Here is an 18,884-nt window from a genome sequence, read left to right as displayed (position 1 = left end):
CTGAGGAGGGCTGGACACAGCATTGCTTTCTGAGGGTAATGGTGCCCAGGCCCTCAGGTCAGGAATCTGTAGTTACCACTTGTCATTCATTGTCTTTGGTGTCTTACCGGCTCCGTGTTTGTTCGCCTTTTTCTGTTTCTTGTTGGCCCCTGAGTGTGGACGTGGGTCAGTCTCCCTCATATTTGTCATGTACTGCCCTTCAATGTATACTGACCAATTTCCAGGAATTCCAGAGAAGGGCCCCTGACTACTGGGCCTGGCATTACATCTCTTCTCTCTCTAAATTCTCTGGGAGAGGATGGCCGAATTTCAGGGTCAGATGGCCCCCTCAGGGGACCACCAAATTGTCTCTGGGCAGCCTGAACATCCTTACCAAATGTCTTACATGAAAATTTTTTTTTAAATTAGTTAAAATGTTTTTAAATCACGATCACTAAAGCTTACATGGAAATGTAACCTGCTGCCAACAGGCACTTCCATCTATTGGACTTCCTCCACCAAAATGCCAGGCAAAAATTTTGATGGCTGCTGTCCATGAGCTCAGAAAAAATGGTTTAGAACAAGATCCCAACCTGAGGGGACTCTCTGGAGGAGACCAACAGAAGCAGGCTCCCTTGCTGTCTCTTCAGGAAACTCCTTCATGGAGGAATAGGGCATAACCTTTGTCTATAGTTTCTTAATTCTTCCCATCTGTGATGAGCAAGAGCACATCAGGATGGAAGCCAAAACAACTTTTGACATTCTACTATTTAACTTCACTATTTTGATCTGCACCTAGGTTAATTTTCGGATCAGACCTATTTTATCCAAGTGTAAAATCTTTCTAGTGCTCTGTCTCATTCAGAGGTCAATGTACAAGGATTAGCTCTCAATTTTGTGGGTTTTTAACAATAAGCTTCAAGGCCTTTCTTTATCTGTTTTATGTGCATGTACACCAGTGTATCATCACATCTACCTATGTTTTTTAACCAATGTTGACATATGAGCTCAAAAACTTAATTTTTTTTTAAAAAATGTAACCGACTACCTTAAATTCACAAAATTTAAAAGGTTCAATTTCAACTGCGTAAGATAATACAAGTAAAGATGTCTTTAAAACTCACAAATTTCTCTAGGTGGTCATGCAACTGATAAAATATTAATGTCTATAAAATATCTAATATCCATTTTTTCTAGATTTTTTGTCAACAGGAAAGATGGAGTTGCTGCTCAATACACCTGTCTGATACCTTGGATGTTAAAAATAAGTAATTTAGATTTGACCTATATGAGATTGTTCAGGGATGTGTTTGTTAGAGACATATGACTGATTTGAATGTTAAGATGCTCACTGTTAAATAAACTCCTCCATGAAGGAGTTTCCTGAAGAGACAGCAAGGCATCCTCAGTGTTAGGACAAGCTCACTCTCAGGAACCGCACTCACCTGTCAGGAGGGCTCCGCCCGCCCGCCCTGCGCACGTGGGAACTGCTCACACGGTTGCCCTGGGGGTCACTCTAGGTCCTGCGCCCTGGGAACACGGCCGGCCGGACGGCGCGGCCCAGCTGAGGGTGCTCCGACTGTTCGCAGTCCATGGATCTGGACCCAGCCTGCCACTGAGCACACAGCTCGACCCAGATGAACTTGCTCCGGGTGACGGTGTGAGAGGCTACACAGCTGGCTGCATGTGGCCAGAAAGTAAGCGCCTGGTCCCGGGCTGGAAGGGCGGTGCCATCTTAATCAGGCCCCCAGCCGCTCCCTGGGAAGACGCTGGTTAGCTGTGCTCAGGGGACTGCTGCGTCCAGCAGACGTCGCTCCCTGGTGGGGTCATCCTCCCGTGGTACCGGGGTAGCATGGGAGGCAGGCACATCCGTCACCCAGGAGTTCTGCTGCAGACATCTCCGTCCTCTCTGAGAGATTCTCCTGCCCAGACGCGTGGACCATATTGACTTCTGTCATAGTTTATGTGACAAGGACACACAACATAAGACGGCCCCTTGAGCAGACTCTTAAGTGTTCAGTAAAGCGTTGGTAACTGCAGCCACCAGCTGTCAAAAGAGCTCTAGGACTTGCTCAGCTTCTTTTTCTTTTTCTTTACTGTTTTTTTTTTTTTTAAGTGTCTTTTAGCTACACAGGACAGTAGAGTCCATGTGGAGGTAATCATGACAGCGTGGGATGTGTCTTGTTCTAAATCAGTCCCGACACCTCTCCTTCCCTTTCCCTCCCCACACCCTCTGTTGATCTTTCTGTCATTTACCTATAGTTATTCTTTAAAATTAATTTCTTATGGATATACTTGAAGGTGAGACTCACTGTGGTGTATTCATATGTGCACGTGTCTGATTCGTTCCACTGTCTTTCCTTTCAGCATCACCTCTTCCCTTCATCCCCTTTTTCCACTCCACTGAATTTCTATCCCAGACCCCTCCCCCATTATGGATTAAATTCCACATATCAGAGAAAACTTTTGACCTTGGGTTTAGGGATTAGCTTATTTCACTTAGTAGGCTAGTCTCCAGATCCATCCATTTACTGGCAAATGTCATAACGTCATTCTTCATGACTGAGTAATACTCCATTGTGTATACACACCACATTTTCTTCATTCCATGGGATTTGCTCATCTTTCATAATTGAAACTGTGCACCCTTTGGCCAATATCTCATTGTTGCCCCTCTCCTCAGTCCCTGGCAACCTCTGTTCTACTCTCTGCATTGGATTATATTTTTCTTCCAGTCTTATTAAGGTATTACTGAGAAATAAAAAAATCATATAAATTTAAGTTATACAATCTGATGTTTCAGTTTTGAAGTGGTCATGACAATCCAGCTAATTAGTTACTCGTCACCTCATCACCTCACATAACCCCCTATATTGTGTGTGTGTGTGTGTGTGTGTGTGTGTGTAGACAGTGCAGGTCTAGGACCTCACAACTCCAAGCACACCATGTGTTATTATGAACCGTAGCCACCGAGGCAGGCGTGGGACTTTGGACCTTAGCCATCCTGCATGATGGAAACTGACGTGCACCTCCCACCCCACACCAGGCCCTGGCAGCCACCACTCTGCTCTCTGACTTAAGGCTGGCCCTTCCAGGTCCACCCACTGAGGTTGGGCAGTGTCTGTCTTCCTTTTCTGGCCATTTCACTTGGCACAGTGTTCTAAGGCTCGCCCACACTGTCATGGTGGAGGGACTCTCTTCTTGTTTGGGGAGGCCACATGGAGGTGTGCAGGCCCTGTTTCCTTCATCTGTGGGTCAGTCTGTGGACACTGAGTGGTTCCTGCTCCTGTGACGGTGCTGTGACGGCCTGGCCATGCCCAGGGCTCCTCAAGGCCCTGACCTCAAAGGCTGCCCGTACCTGCCCACCAGCTGACAGGGGCCACGCGATTCTGGCTTCATTTCCAGGTCACTTCCAGGGATTTCTATTGCTGCCTCCCTGATCGGCTCTCCTGCCAGCAGGATGCAGGAACGGCCTCTTCTCCACAGCTTTGCGGACATTTGTTAGGTGTGTGTGTGTGTGTGTGTGTGTGTGTGTGTGTGTGTTTAAACAGCAGTCATCCCAACAGGTACGAGGTCTTAGTTCCCTATGGTCTTGATTTGTGTTTCTCTGATGATCAGTGTACATTTTCATATACCTTTCGGTCTTCCCTGGAGAAAGATCTGTTCAGAGTATTTCCCCCTTTTAACTGGGTTGTTATTATTATGGTTATTATTCCTATTGAGTTGTAAGACTCCTTAGTATGTTCTGGGTGTGACCTTTGTATCAAATATATGGTCTACAAACATTTTCTGCCATCTGAAAGGTGCCTCTCTTTTTTAAAAACAATTTTGTCTTTGTTCTTTTTAGTCATTTGCGACAGTAGAGTGTATTTTGACCTGTCGATCGTATGTGCAGTATGACTTCCCATTTTGCGGTTGCAACTGATGTGGAGTTGCATTGGTCGTGTGTTCACATATGAACATAGGAAGGTGGTGTCCAGATCATTCTACTGTTAATCTATTCCCATCACCCCTCCCTCCCTTCCCTTCATCCCTTTTGTCTAATCCAGTGAACTTCTATTCTCCCCCTCCTGATGCTTATTGTGAGTTAGCATTCGTTTATCAGAGAGAATTCATTCAGCCTTTGGTTTTTGGGATTGTTTTCTTGCACTTAGCATGATAATCTCCAGTTTGATCCATTCAGTGGCAAATGCCATAATTTCATTCTTCTTTATGACTGAGTAATATTCGATTGTGTATATGTATCACCTATTCTTTATCCATTCATTGAAGGGCACTGAGATGGTTCCATAGTTTACCTATTGTGAATTGAGCCCTTACAGACAGTGATGTGGCCATGTCACTGTAGTATGCTGACTTTAAGTCCTTTGAGTATAAACCAAGGAGTGGGATAGCTGGGTCAAATGGTGATTCCATTCCAGGTTTTCTGAGGAATGTCCACACTGCTTTCCAGAGTGGTTGAACCAATTTGCAGTTGGACCAGCAAGGTATGAGTGAGCTTTTCCTCACATCCAACATTTATTGTTACTTGTATCCTTGATACTTGCCATTCTGCCTGTAGGGATGGATTCTCAGCATGGTGTTAACTTGCATTTCTCTGATGGATGCCCTTTCATTCTGCTAACCCTTTCCTTTGCTGAACAGAAGTGTTTCAATTGGACCTAATCTCATTTGTCTACTTTTGGGTCTTCTCTCTCTTTTTTCTTGCTCTTTAGTTGTAGTCAAATCATTTGTTTCTTTATTGATTTGCTATCTGGAGGATCTATCTATTACAGGATGGTTTTGAATAGTCTGAGATAAAATTTGTCAAATTTATTAATGTCAAAAAAACCAGCTCTTGGTTTTGGTGTTTTTTCTATTTTTCTCTTTTCTGTTTTGTTTACTTCTGCTCCAATTTTATAATTTCCTCCTTTTTGCTAACTTAGTTTGTTTTTATTCTAGTCTCTGAATGTGCCACGTTAGGGTGTTCAGTTGCGGGCTGCCTCCTTTGTTAGCGGAGGCTCCATCACTGTGAATTTCTCCTGGTGATGTTCTGCTGTGTCCCGTATGTCTTGGTGGTTGGGTTTTGGTTTAGGTTGTCCTGAGATGGGTTATGATTTCCCCTTCGAGTTCTTCTTTGACCCACTGATTGTTCAAGAGTGTTTAATTTCTAAGTTCTGGTAAATTTTCCTGTTTGACTTGAATAATTACCTTCTAATTTCATTCCATTTGGGAGAAATTCAGTTTTCTTAAGCACTTGAAGCCTTTTTTGGTAACCTAGCATGTGACCTACTCTGCAGAATGTTCTGTGCACTCTTGGAAAGGACGCCTCTTCTGTCCTGGGGTGGAAGGTGTTCTTCGGGTCTGCTGGTGTTCTTCAGAGCTGCTCAGAACGTGCTTCCCTTATTGTTCTTCTGTCTGGACCACAGAGCCATTTCTGAAGCCCAGTATGGAATCTTCCTGCAGATCCGACCTTGCTGCCTGTTACTCTCTTCAGATCCATGAATATTTACTTCGCATCTTGAGGTACTAAGACACTGGATGCCTACATGTGAATTATTGCTCTGTTCTCCTATTGATTGACCCCCTTATTATTATGAGTGATCTTTGTCAGTCTGACTGTCTTTTGTGTGATATGAGCACAACTGCTTGCCGATTTTGGTTTCCGTTTGAATGAACTACCTTTTCCTGTCCCTTCACTTACAGCTTCCATGTGCCCTTCACCCTAAAATGAGTATCTTTTAGACAGTCTGTAGCTGTATATTTATAAAAAATCCATTCAGCCACTCTGCTTATTCTGATTGGCAAGTTTAATCCATTTATATTTAAAGTAATTATTCATAATTTGTTTTCTGTTTTGCAGTTCTTTTGTTTCTCTCTTCCTCTCTTGTCTGCCTTTGTAATTTAGTGTTTTTAGGTGATTTGCTTTGTGATTATTTTCTCTTTGACTTTTTTGTAGATCTTTTTCTCTACGGTTACCATGAATTTTGCATAAAACCTTTTATAGTCAGAACAGTCTACTAGAAACTGATATCGATTTAACTTTGTATGCAATTTGTTTTATGTTGTGTATCCATTCAGAAATTATAGTTAGTCTTAATATTTTTGTATTTTAACTTTTATACTAGTGTTAAAACTGATTAAGCACCACCATTAAAGTATTCTATTACTCTGTATTTGTCCGTTTATTTTCTTTTACCAGAGACATTTATAATTCCATATGCTTTTATATGGTAACCTAGTATCCTTTTAGGAAAAGATCCCTATAGCACTTATTATTATTATTATTATTATTGGAGGGGGTACCAGGGATTGAACTCAGGGTCACTGGACCACTGAGCCACATCTCCAGCCCTATTTTGTGTTTTATTTAGAGACAGGGTCCTACTGAGTTGCTTAGTGCCTTGCTTTTGCTAAGGCTGGATTTGAACTCAAGATCCTCCTGCCTCAGCCTCCTGACCATTGGGCACTGTAGCACTTATAAGTCAGTTCTAGTGGTGACAGACTCCCTCCATTTTGTCTGCAGAAGTCTTTATCTCTCTTTCATTTCTACAGGCTAAGTTCGCTGTGTGTAGAATACTTGGATGACAGTTCTTTCTTCTGCACTTTGAGCATACCCTCCCACTCTATCCTAGCCTTCCAGGTTTCTGTTGAGTAATCTTCTGATAGCCTGATGGAGGCTCCTCTGTTCGTGATGAGTTACTCTGTCCTTTTCAAAATTTTCTTTGACTTCTGTCAGTTTAAGTGTAATGCATCTCAGGGCAGACCTCTTTAGGTTTAACCTGCTTGGTGTCCTTTGTTCTTTATGAATCTGTATGTATGTTTTCCCCTTGACAGTGTCCAATAAGTTCCATACTTTTCTTCATTATTTTTCATTCCTTTTGCTCTTTTCTTTTCTCACTAGATTATTTAATATGGCTTGTCTTTGAGATCACTGTTTGTGTCTTGGGCTTGATCTAGTTTCTTGTTGACGGTCTCCCAATCTTGCCAAGTCGAGATGGCTGGTGAGACCCACTGCAGCTGCTTAGACTCACGTGCTGTCTGTAAGGGTGTGTGGCATGTGGTCTGTAGGAACTTGTAGGACACCATCTGCAGGGGCACACATAGGCCAGCTTTTGGGGCATGTGGGTGGGCAGCTGGTTGTTGGGGTCCATTGATGGGTTGACTGGTGTTTGTGGGTAGGGCTGTTGGTTGGTAGAGTACATATACAGGCTTGCTGGGTGAAAATTATATATATATATTTTGAATATTTTTGCCTTAATATGAATGTGCATGATTGATATTGAGGTTGCACATCTTTTTAAATTCACTTTCCATTTACATTTCTTCTTTGAAATATTTGCTCATAGTAATTCCCAAATTTCCTATTGGATTTTTGCTCTTTTTGAATATGTAGGTGTTCCTTTTTTTTCTCTATATTAATAATTTTATTGTTACATATGCTGCATATACTTTCTATCAATCTGTCCATAATCTTTTTTTGGAGGAGGTGACTGTGATGGACTGACAGATCTGGCTCCATGAGAATGTTACATGCCATACTCTAAGGGCAATGACTAAACAGACTGCATTTTGCTCTGACACTCCATGTTATGTAGGATATAACTTCTTCCATGGCAACACCCCGCCTCTGTGCCCATCATCAGTTACTTGGTATGACATGTTTAATAATATACAATGGCAACTCCTGTGTAGTAAAGAATTGTTCTCATTTGATTCCTATTGCTCCTAAACAGTGTACCATGTGAACAGTGATTGTGTGGATGTTAGCAACCATTCTTTAGTTTGTACCTAGGTAAGGGACATTCTGATACACTTCCCCCTCTGTCTATGATCTCATGATGTTAATGTGTAATTTCAGATCATAGCAACAGACACTTATGATCAATGTGATTTTTGGTATAAGAACCCCTACAACCCTGTGGTCAGGGCTGTCTCCCAATAGCAATTTTTTGGGGCATTGTTTGAGACAGTCAGCAGGCCAGCTTAATAAAGACTCTCCAATTTGGACTTCTCAGTGGTGATCGGTCTGTTTTTAAGTTGCGCCCCATAACAGCTACCAGGAATTGAAATCAGGGACTTGACACTTGACCTCTGCACCACATCCCCAGTCCTATTTTTTTGTATTTTATTTAGCAACAGGGTGTCACTGAGTTGCTTAGTGGCTCAATTTTTTTGAAACTGGCTTTGAACTCATGATCCTCCTGCCTCAGCCTCCCAAGCTGCTGGGATTACAGGTGTGCGCCACTGTGCCTGGAAGTCAGTCATCTTTTAACTTTGTTTACAGAGGCTTTGCTCACAGGGTTTTATGTTTATGTGATTGAAGTTGTCAATCTTTTTTTTTTTTTTTTTTGGTCACCTGGATGTTTTGTTTTGTTTTGTTTTTTGTGGTGTGGTCATATTTATGAAGCATTTTTCCATCAGTTTATAGATACTTTTAGAATATAGTGTCCCTCAGTATCCATGGGGATTGGTTCTAGTGTCCTTCGTGAATTCCAATATTAGTAAGTGCTTAAATCTTTATATAAAATTGCATAATTATTTGCATATAAATTATGTACATCTTCCCATATACTTTAAATAGTTTCTGGATTACATATGATATCCCATAAATTATAAATGGGATATACATAGTTGTTATGGTGTATTCTTTAGGATATTATGACAAGGTAAAAAGTCCATATCTATTTATTACAGATGCAGCAGTTAGAGACCTAACTTCAGCAAGAGCATCATTTTTTCTGTGGGGAGGAATACCCGAGGTGGAACCCAGGGACCACATCCACTGAGCCACATCCCCAGCCCTTTTTTTATTTTTTATTTTGAGACAGAATCTTGCTAAGATGCTAAGGTTGGCTTTGAACTTGTGATCCTTCTGCCTCAGCCTCCTGAGCCACTGGATTACAGGTGTGCACCACCACACCTGGCAAGGATATCACTTTTGATCCACGGTTGGTTGAATCTGCAAGTGTGGAACTCATAGATGTGGATGTTAATGTATTTTATTTTGAAACTTTTATTCTTAAATATTTATTTATGAATGACTTAAATTTCATTTTATGGCATGAGGTGGGGTTCAACATTAAGAAATAATTTCTAAGTTTTAAACCGTTTATCGAAGGTGTCAGGATTTTTCGAACTGATTGGAAAGCTCTCTTGTTCTGGTTATCTTTTGCTGAATTCCAAATGACTCTAGACGTAGTGGCATAGAACAATATCATTTTATTATGCTCATGAATTCTGTAGATTGAGAATTTGGGCAGAGTGTGGGTCGAGTGTCTCTGCTCCACAGTGACCGGGAAGACTGGAATGGCCGGGGTGACATCAATAGTGGAGGGCGGGTATCACTGTCATAGTTTGGGCACGTCAGCCTGGGATGACTCAGCTGGAGACAGTCCCTGAAATGCCCACGGGTGGCCTTGTGAGGCTCTATGGAGGCTCAGTGTTGGTCGGACTTTGAGGACACTGGAAGTGGATGCTACAACAGGAGGAGGAGGTCTGCCTGGCCTTTTATGACCTCACCTCAGAAGTTCAAGGCAGCACTTCCATTGGTTCAGAGTGGACATAGATCCCACTTACCAAGGGAAGAAGTGTCGATGGATTTGTAGCCATGTTTTAAACTACTTCTTCCTCCTTTACCATGTACTAAAATTCCATTTATAATAAATCTGTTTCTACACTCTTAGTTCCATGGGTCTATTTGTTTAATATGCACCAATGTCTCATTGCTTTAATCCTGAAAAACTGTCATATTTTGATATCTGATAGGGCAAGCCCTCCTTAGTAGTTGTGATTTAAAATACAATTTTTGGAAGTTCCATGAGAATTCCTTCACTAGTTTGATTACTTTGGTTGGTTTTGCATTAAATTTATAAATTAAATTGATGGAAAACTGACATAATTGAAAATGGTTTTCCTGACGTGGAGAGCTCACTTTCTTGTCAGACTGCTTCTTACACATTTGTAAAGCTGTTGAGACAGGGAGTCTAAGAAAGGCTATCTAAGTTCTGCTGAACTACAGTGAAGCTTTCCTTCTCCTGCTATACAACCAAGAGTACTTTCTACTTAATAGGACGATATTTTAAATGGTTTCTTTAGACATTTTTGGTTAGGAAGTCTTATTATCTGTACACAATGATTGCTTTCTTGTGTGTTCGTTAGGAGTTTGTGGAATTTCGTCGTAACAGTATGTCTGTAACGTTTTATTCTCTAGAACAGCTAGTCATAAAAATTGGCAGTTTGTAGAATGCTGGTTAAACAGCAGACTTTATTTTAGAGTATTACCCTACATTGGAAAGTCTAAATTTTCCTCAAAAGCTAAACTTGCTTAATATAAAAACATCAATGTAATTATGATTCTATTACTATTCTTATATATTGAATTGTGCTCAGATCTTCCAGGTATACAAACCTTAAAGCAAAACATTTAAAAAAACATTTTATCAAGCTGGTGTTCTCCAATCTAATGTGGTAATGGTAATGTTAAACTTACATTAAGAGCAAATTTGGGAGGGGATTTATCATTTAATGTTCTGTAACTTGACTTGAACTTTATATTGCCTACTACACTGGGACAAAATGTGAATATATTTCTAAAAGTTAATGAGAAACTGATTTATTTAAAGATTAATGTTGTAAAACATAAGATCATTTACCACTTTACTACACAATGGGAAAGTTAAAAGCTCTGTCAGCTTTCTTTGATTCATGTTTTAGATGTAACACCATATTGTATTAACTAACATTCATATAGCTTAGGAAACTATATATGTAAACTTTGTAAAATGACATTTAAAAAGAAGACAAAGTCCAGCTTCAAAACTAGATCACTTTACCTAGGATTTGTGAAGTGCCCCAAATTATCTAGGATAAGGCTCTGCCGTCCACCTTACTACATGTTTGAGTGATGCCACAATAAGCCAGACTTCATCTCCATTAAAATTACATGCAACAGATTTTTTGTTGTTGTTGTAAAATTACTGTGATCTCAAACAGGGGCTAGAATGTGTACTTCAACTGCTACCTGTTAGTGCCTTACAAAAGTATATTAGGCCATTATCTATGGACAGGTAATAAACAAAAAGCGTAAAAGTAACTATAAAATTATAAACATTAAAGTTAAATCCCAATATTCTTACTTTAAGACTGCTAAGACTGGATTGCTGGATGTTTAAAATCAAGACTTAAACCCTGAAATTAAGATGAAAGGACCCAAAACAAACAAACAATATGTGGCTCTTGCACTCAGAGTCAGCCTGAACCCAGGGACTGAATGAGTTTTCTAAAATCTGCCTTAGTCAGACATCATATTTTCTGCATCTCCAGTTATTCAGGCTCAGAAATCAAGTGATTATTCTGGAGTAAATGGTGAGTGCTCCAGAATCCACTGTTGTCTCCAGAAGTAATGAGAGATGGTGGCAGGAAGTGATTGAGCTCTACCTGTGTCCATGAGAGCAGTGGTACAGGATAGACTGGGTCAGGAACTAATACATGCAGAGTACTGACACCTTTGAAGATGGCAATCCCTGGCTCTGACCTTGCAGGTCAGAAGCATCACTGAGTCATTTGGGCCCTGCTTCAGAAAGAGGTGGCAGTGCCTTAGGGTGCCAGGAGCCATGAGCAGCTAACCATTTCTCCAGGGTTCTCATGGGCGTCACCTTCCTGGATTAAGAAGTTCTTTACCAGTTCAGTGTCTCTGAATAGGAAACCCAATCTCAGTTCCATTATCGAGGAAGGAAAGTTCAGATTCTTAATCATCCCAGAGAGACACAGAGTCTTTGGGGATCCTGGGTGGACTTATTTCTAAGATGAGGCATGGTGGATGCATGTAGAGACCTGTGCTCCTTCTCACAATGGCCGTGATTCCCCAAATGCTGAATGGTAGGATCACCTGGACAGTATGTGGAGCCTCAAGGTTCAGGACTCAAAATGAATGTAAAAACTCTTTTATCTGGGAAAATGTATGTATTTTCATGAGTTTATTATGATACAAAGGAAAATACAGTGACACATACTTCATTGACCACAATGAATGACCTGAATTGCCACATCAATGAGGTTCCAAGTCAGGCAAAAAGAGCACCAGTGTAAAGGAAGTGTACTTTGGAGGAGAAAAATGGGTTAGAATTGAATGTGCACAGCTAAGTGCTCAAACTATGGACACGATAAATCATGGGGTGAATAGCATTAAGATTAAAATGAATTTTAAGTATATATTTGCAAAGAATATAAATGAGCACAATGAGTGAGGACAAGGAAACTGTCCTAAATTGTTTCCATTGAAATACTCTGGTCAAACCTTCCCATCACAAGCAGGACACTGCTGCAAAGACAGAGGTCCCAGTGGTCAACCAGTGTTGCCGTGAATTCAGTCATAAGAAAACAGAATCACATGAGCTTCCTATTTAGGTTACAGTTCAATATCTACACTAGCATCTCCATTCCATTTTCTATCCTATGGGCAGTATATGAAATCTTTCATGAGGACATTTGACAAATAACTTTGGGAAACCCAAGAAGCTTCCATCATTCAGAGCAAGCATCTGTGTATGTTCTAGCACTCTATGCACTTCCAGAATTTGTACCTGCCCCACAATTAGAAGTGTCCAGTGCCTCATGCACAGCCTGCTCCAGGCACTTTTGCCTCCTTACCCCACTTTTCATTCCATGTCACATGATATTAGAAGGTGAGTCTTCCCTGTTATGGAGTACCTCACTCCTTGTCACTGTCCTCAGAGGAGAACATCTGAAGGTGCTCACAGAAGGAACACACTGGCACACTGGAGCTGTATCCCTCAGATATATCAAGGAAGGGTTTGCTCTTAGCTGGAGAATTGGGCTTTGTAGGGGAAGGATTAGTTGGAGCTGCAATGGAGCTGGAGCACCCACAGTCACAGTGCAGTCTCCTGAAACCCTTTCTGAGAGGCTGTCATACAATACAGCTGGTTGCTGGAAGACTGGACTTGGTGCATGGCAGGAGAGGATTCCGCACTGAGTTTTTCTGTGGTTGGTAAAGATCCATGCTGGAACTGTGGGGTACAGATTTCCGGGTCACTTGGGGTGCACTCTTATTCTGAATCCAGTTGTATTTGGCACATATTGCAGAGACTAAAAAACCTCCAGCTTGGACAGCCAGAGCCCCCCTGTGGAGTCGACCTTGGATTGAGTCTAAGTTTCTTTGGGGCAATTTGGCTTGCCTTGATAGGATCCTCGCATTTCCCTTGCCTGAGGCTCTGATGCTAAGTGTGAGATCCTGGACCTCTTTCCATTGTATAGATTGCAGGAGGTGCTGTTTACTAACATCAGAGCACCTGGATGTTGGTGGAGAATTGAGCCACTGGCTCATGCTATGCCTTTTAGAGGCAGTCTGAGCAACATTAAAGGAGACACCTTATGGGTATTTGTGGGCTCCTTTCCCATGCAGGGCTGTGTGTACGTCAGAATCTGACAGTAGGCTCGCTGGTGCCAGTGATGGCTACTTCCTGTTCTTTCATAGGTGCAGGAATGGAATGGAGGTCACGTTCATTTCTTTGGAGGGGTTGTGTTGTGAGGAGGATGGATCTGTCTTCAGTGTTCTTCACAAGTGGCTGACTCTCCAACACAGGGCCCAGGACAGAATTCTTCCAGGGAGTTTGGGTGGTTAGTGGCCTGCTGGCTTGAGGGAGTTAAAGAAATGCACTTAAAACATTCATTAGTACTTGCTCTCTGTCAACAAAAATGAAAACCTAATCAATATGAAATGGACTGCAAGACTTAAAATTCAACAGTAAGTCAATTCATCATTCACCTAATGTAGAAGGGGAGCTCCACTGTGTGGTGATCAGTACAACAACTACAATAACAACTTGACACATTTCATGGCATATCTGAAAATATCCCATTTTTAACATTGGGTCTTATTAATATAAAATGTTTCATGTGTTCTTCCATGTGATGTAGATGGCTAATGCTCCTTTGAGCAGGTTGTTGACTGAGGAGTTTTTACGTGAAAGATCAGAGGATTCACCCAGCTTCAGTATAAATATTCCTCCTTAGTACATTCCATCATGTCAGCCATTGGAAAAAACTTGGTCCATCTGTACCCCCATTTTGAATCAGGAGAATTATGAAAGGAATCCCACAAAATATTACAAACACCATACCCTAAATAAACACAAGCCTGAGCCACATTGCCTTTAATGGATGATGGCAATTCACTCAGAAAAGAAAGACATGGAACAGGAACACATCAGGATTATCCAGAGGAGAAAAAGAACATGCCACAAGGAGACAATCACCCTCAGTTAGGCACTGGATTTTGTCCCTTCCCTCGAATGTGCATGCTGTCTGCCCTGGGGTTCCTCTACGTAATTTCTGGAGCAGAGCCTTCCTCTGCTGTTCTTCTTGCCTGCAGAACAAACCATGGTATTTGGATAAATCCAGAAAAGGAAGAAAAGTTTTGGGGGACATTTTCCTTAGTGTTTGGTATGACCCACTGTGACAATTTCTAGGTCTGTGCCTTCACTCCTGTCCCACCTCATCCCTTACTCCAGGTAATACCTCTCATTTTCCACTTCATCATGCTGTGCCTGCTTCCCCCAACTTAGTCCCACAAGAAGTCGACTGGAGGGGAACTACCTTTAGCAGGACCATTGTCCTTGTTAGAAAAGGAAAGAATGTTTCTTCCCTTGGTTTCCAAAATCCTGGTTTCCTAGATTTGAACCCTGATGCTCAATGTGATGTCCAGCTCATGAGAGATCCAGGAGCCATGTAAAGCTAACTGGCTCTCCTCCCTGCTTTCCAATGCTAGCTCCTGCCTTGTTTTCAAAAGCAGTCTCACCCAGACACTCTGAATAAGGACACCAATATCAGTACTTTCAGGGAGGAAGGAGCAGATTTGGCTTCATTTTCCTTAGAGAGCCACAGATTCTCTCTTGATGGTGTTCCCAGTGCCAAAAAATTGTGATGATGGACAACATACTTCTTGTCAGTGCACACCAAATCCAGTGATTCCACACTTCAGTGACTTTCAGAGTCACCTACAAAGAGTTTAAAATCTCATTGTGCAGGCCTAAAGGGAAACAGAAAATTTTATTTGTACCTTCAGAATTTTCGAGCTTTATTAAGGTACAATAGAAAACATAGTGATGCATATTTTAAGTGCATATTAGGAATCAATTTGAGTGGTGTGAACATGAGTTTTCAGCCTCCAGATGGTTCCAAAGTGAGACAGTCTGTGTCACAGTCTGTGTGAGAAGTTATTACCTCATGAGTTTGAAAGTGATTTGGATAGGAAAGTAGTCAAAGCATGCAGCCAGTGTCCACAATGAAAAGATTGGTATAAACATAGAACTAAGTTTGGGCACAGGTCACAGTGACTTTAAATGCCCAAAATGAGAAAGGCTGAGGGACCCTTGTCCACAAGGGTGTTCATTGACCTTGTGTGGAATCAGAACTCTTGACTCTCACATCAGGGTACTGCTAAAAATGATGGAGATCCCATAGATCACCCAGCATTTCCTCAAGTGAATCATTTGCACCATAGAGTTCATTCACAGTGGAGTTTATTATACACCCTTGCAGATCAACTCAGTTTCTCTTATATTGGCTTAGAGTAGCAGCTTTTACATGCTGGTTTAGTGTGTTAATATCAAAATCACATTTAAGATCCTGTTATCCAGAGTCAATGTCTGAGCCACACACACTTTGGGGTCCCAGCATTGGCCCGTGCTCCACAGGAAAGAAGGTTGCTATTTACCTGACCCAACTTGCTTCCTGGAACTTGGGTTTCACTCCAGTCACTGAGGTTACAGATTGGGTGCTCCTGAGACAGGAACTTGGGAATAAAGGCAGAGACACTAAATGTCAAAGGAAATGTCCATGTCCCATAGGAATGAAGAAAAGTTCAGGAGCCACTGCAATTCCTGAGTCACATTTTTGGCCTACACACCTGAGCCATGCCTTGCAGAAGGAGGGCAATGTGGAAGTGCAGGAAAGGCTAGGATGATGTGGTGCAGCCACAGCCTTCCTACATGTCCAGTGCAGCCCCTGGAAACTACCACTCTGAATACTTACCCCAAGCACCAAGGGTTAGCTGTCTCTATCCCTGGAGGGCCCACATTCTCCCTGGAGTTCAATTACCTTGTTTGACACACAAGGATCTCTCAATTCAGATGGCCATTCTCCCATGAATATGTATCTACTTTCCTAAATAAACTCTTGTCGGGGTTTCCAGGACCCCCAGCCTTGGGCATGGTCAAGATGGCGCCTGACGCTGAGCCAAAAGCAGCCAACTATACAGTAAACAACCAGCGAATTCCAATGACTGGCTAGTTAACGATGTGACTAGAGCATGCCCCCCTCGTGTACCTATCCTATGCTTTCAGCTGTCCGCGTTTACCTCGTGTACTCTCCCCTGATTGATTGAAGTGTATATAAGCCTGGTGGGTGGGAGAGTAGAGAGGCAGAAGCGGAAGAAGCGGCGGAGATGGAGGCTGAAGCTGAGCTGGAAGCTGAGAGTGCGTGGAAGCTGGGAGAAGCTGAGAGAAGAGAAGCTGGGAGTGCGCGGAAGCTAGGAGTAAGGGAAGTGTAGGAGAGGGACTGTACATAATAAACTTCCAAAGCTTCAGACGTTTGTCGTGTCTCTCTCTGCAGGCAGAGGGAGCGCGATATCTGGTGCCGAAACCCGGGACATGAAGGGAAGATGAAGGCCTTATAAAAGAAAACAAGGTAAGATATTTGAAAAATTTTTTTTGTATACAAGTTAAACCGGTTATAAAAAAGTTAAAGGGTATCAGGATACGCTATCAGCGGTCCTGGGGACACGCGGAGTGCGGTCCGGTTGAAAGGTATCGGGACGCGCCATCAGCGGTCCTGACGCGTGGAACGCGGTCTAATTAAAGTGAAAGTAGAAACACGTTTGAAGTGGTCCAATTAGGGTGTAGGTAGTACGTGAAAAGCCTCTATAAAAATTCTAATGCACACTTGATAGTTTTCCTTTCAGTAATCTCGTTGCTCCTGGCAGCTAGGCCACTGTTTGATTTTGTAACTGCCATAACTAAAGCTATTTAAATCAGTAACAATGGGGCCTGAAACGTCTAAATTCAGAATGCAGCAGCCCCTCAGGGAGTTATTAAAAAACCATGGGACGCCATTAAAGGAAAAAACAGCTAAAGTATTTCTTGATACTGTGGAAAGGATTTCCCCTTGGTTTTTGGATGAGGGCCTTTTGAATACCCTACAGTGGGACCAGCTGGGGAAAGACCTTCGTATAGCGGATAGGCAAAATCCTTTGCCAGTAGGCACTATGGCTATTTGGTCTCTTATTAAATCCTGTCTGCAAGATAAAAACAAAAAACCTTCACTCACCGAGCCTTTAGCTGAAGGAAGACAGGTTTTGGAAGAAATAAAAGAGGAACGTTCATATCTTTCTCAAAATTCAGAAAAAGGAACTAATTCAGATGAGGAACTATCGGAAGGGGAATTATCGGGAGAGGAACTGGAAAAAAGAGTACAAAGATTAAGACTAGATAAAAAGCCCCCTCTTGTGCCTGTGTTGCCTAGTGCACCTCCCATAAATAGGGAACCCCCTCATGAAGCGTCCGGCTTCGGGTTACGCTCAGAATGGAGTCATCTTGGATCTGTAGCGTATCCTGTTTTTGAGGATGCTCAAAATCAAAGATTCCACCAACCCTTAGACTTTAAAATAGTGAAACAGTTAAAAGAAGCAGTTAGCACATATGGTCCTCAGTCAGCTTTTACTATAGCCTTAGTAGATACCTTGACATCATTAAACTTAGTGCCCCAGGACTGGACTAATCTTGCTAGGGCCGCTGTCTGGGGGACAGTACCTTATGTGGAAAACATCATGGCAAGAAATATCTACGGATACCGCCCGCCGAAATGCAGCAGCGGGGAATCCCCAAGTCGATAGGGACATGCTTATGGGCGTAGGACCTTATGAAACCCTTCAGGCACAGCTTAATTATCATCCAGCAGTCTATGCGCAAATTGCCGTGGCTGCAACCAAGGCCTGGAAAACATTACAAGGAGCAGGAGGTTTGCAGGGCCAGTTGTCAAAGGTAACTAAAGGGAATAGTGAGCCCTATGCAGATTTTGTCGATAGGCTAATTCAAAAGCATCACACATCTTCGGAGATGCAGAGCAAGCCATGCCCATAGTAAAACAGTTGGCTTACGAACAAGCTAACAGGTGGTGTAGGGAGGCCATAAGACCATGGAGAAACAAAGACTTGTCCGCCTACTTAAAAGTGTGTAGAGATGTAAATGGTACTTCGGCGCAGAGTAGTGCTTTTGTAGCAGCCATAGACAGACAAACCACCTTGTTGTCTGCCGCATTTGCACAAGCCCAGGGGAGGTTCCCTTCAAGAACTAATAAAGAGCCTTTAGGATCATGTTTTGTGTGCGGACAGAAGGGACATCTAAAAGCCACTTGTCCAAACAAAAGGCCACCCTTTGCCCGGGGTGGGAACATCTATACAAAGAATAACCTGGGAACCGGACCTGGGCTATGTCCAAGATGCAGAAGAGGAAGTCATTGGAATAGTGCTTGTCAGCCTATTAGAGATAGGGAGGATAATTTCCTAGGGTTGAATCCTAAACTTCAAAAAAACGGGAGACAGGGCCCTCCCCGGGGCCCGCAACAAATATACGGGGTAATTCAACAAGTTCCCCGATGGTGGTATCCTCCCACAGAGAAGGGGAGCGCAGAGCCACCTCAGGAAGTGCCGGATTGGACATCTGTGCCACCTCCAGACTCATACTAACCTCAGATATGAGGGTGCAGATGATTGATACTGATTGGCATGAAAAAATCCCACAGAACAGTGTAGGACTATTACTAGGTAGAGGTTCCTCAACACTAAAAGGACTTATAGTACACCCAGGGGTTATTGATCCTGATTTCACTGGACAAATAAAAGCCTTGGT

This window comes from Sciurus carolinensis, chromosome 4 (assembly GCF_902686445.1).
Source record: "Sciurus carolinensis chromosome 4, mSciCar1.2, whole genome shotgun sequence".
Classification (NCBI taxonomy): domain Eukaryota; kingdom Metazoa; phylum Chordata; class Mammalia; order Rodentia; family Sciuridae; genus Sciurus; species Sciurus carolinensis.
The sequence above is the reverse complement of the archived record's forward strand: the minus strand, read 5'-3'. Positions refer to the sequence as shown.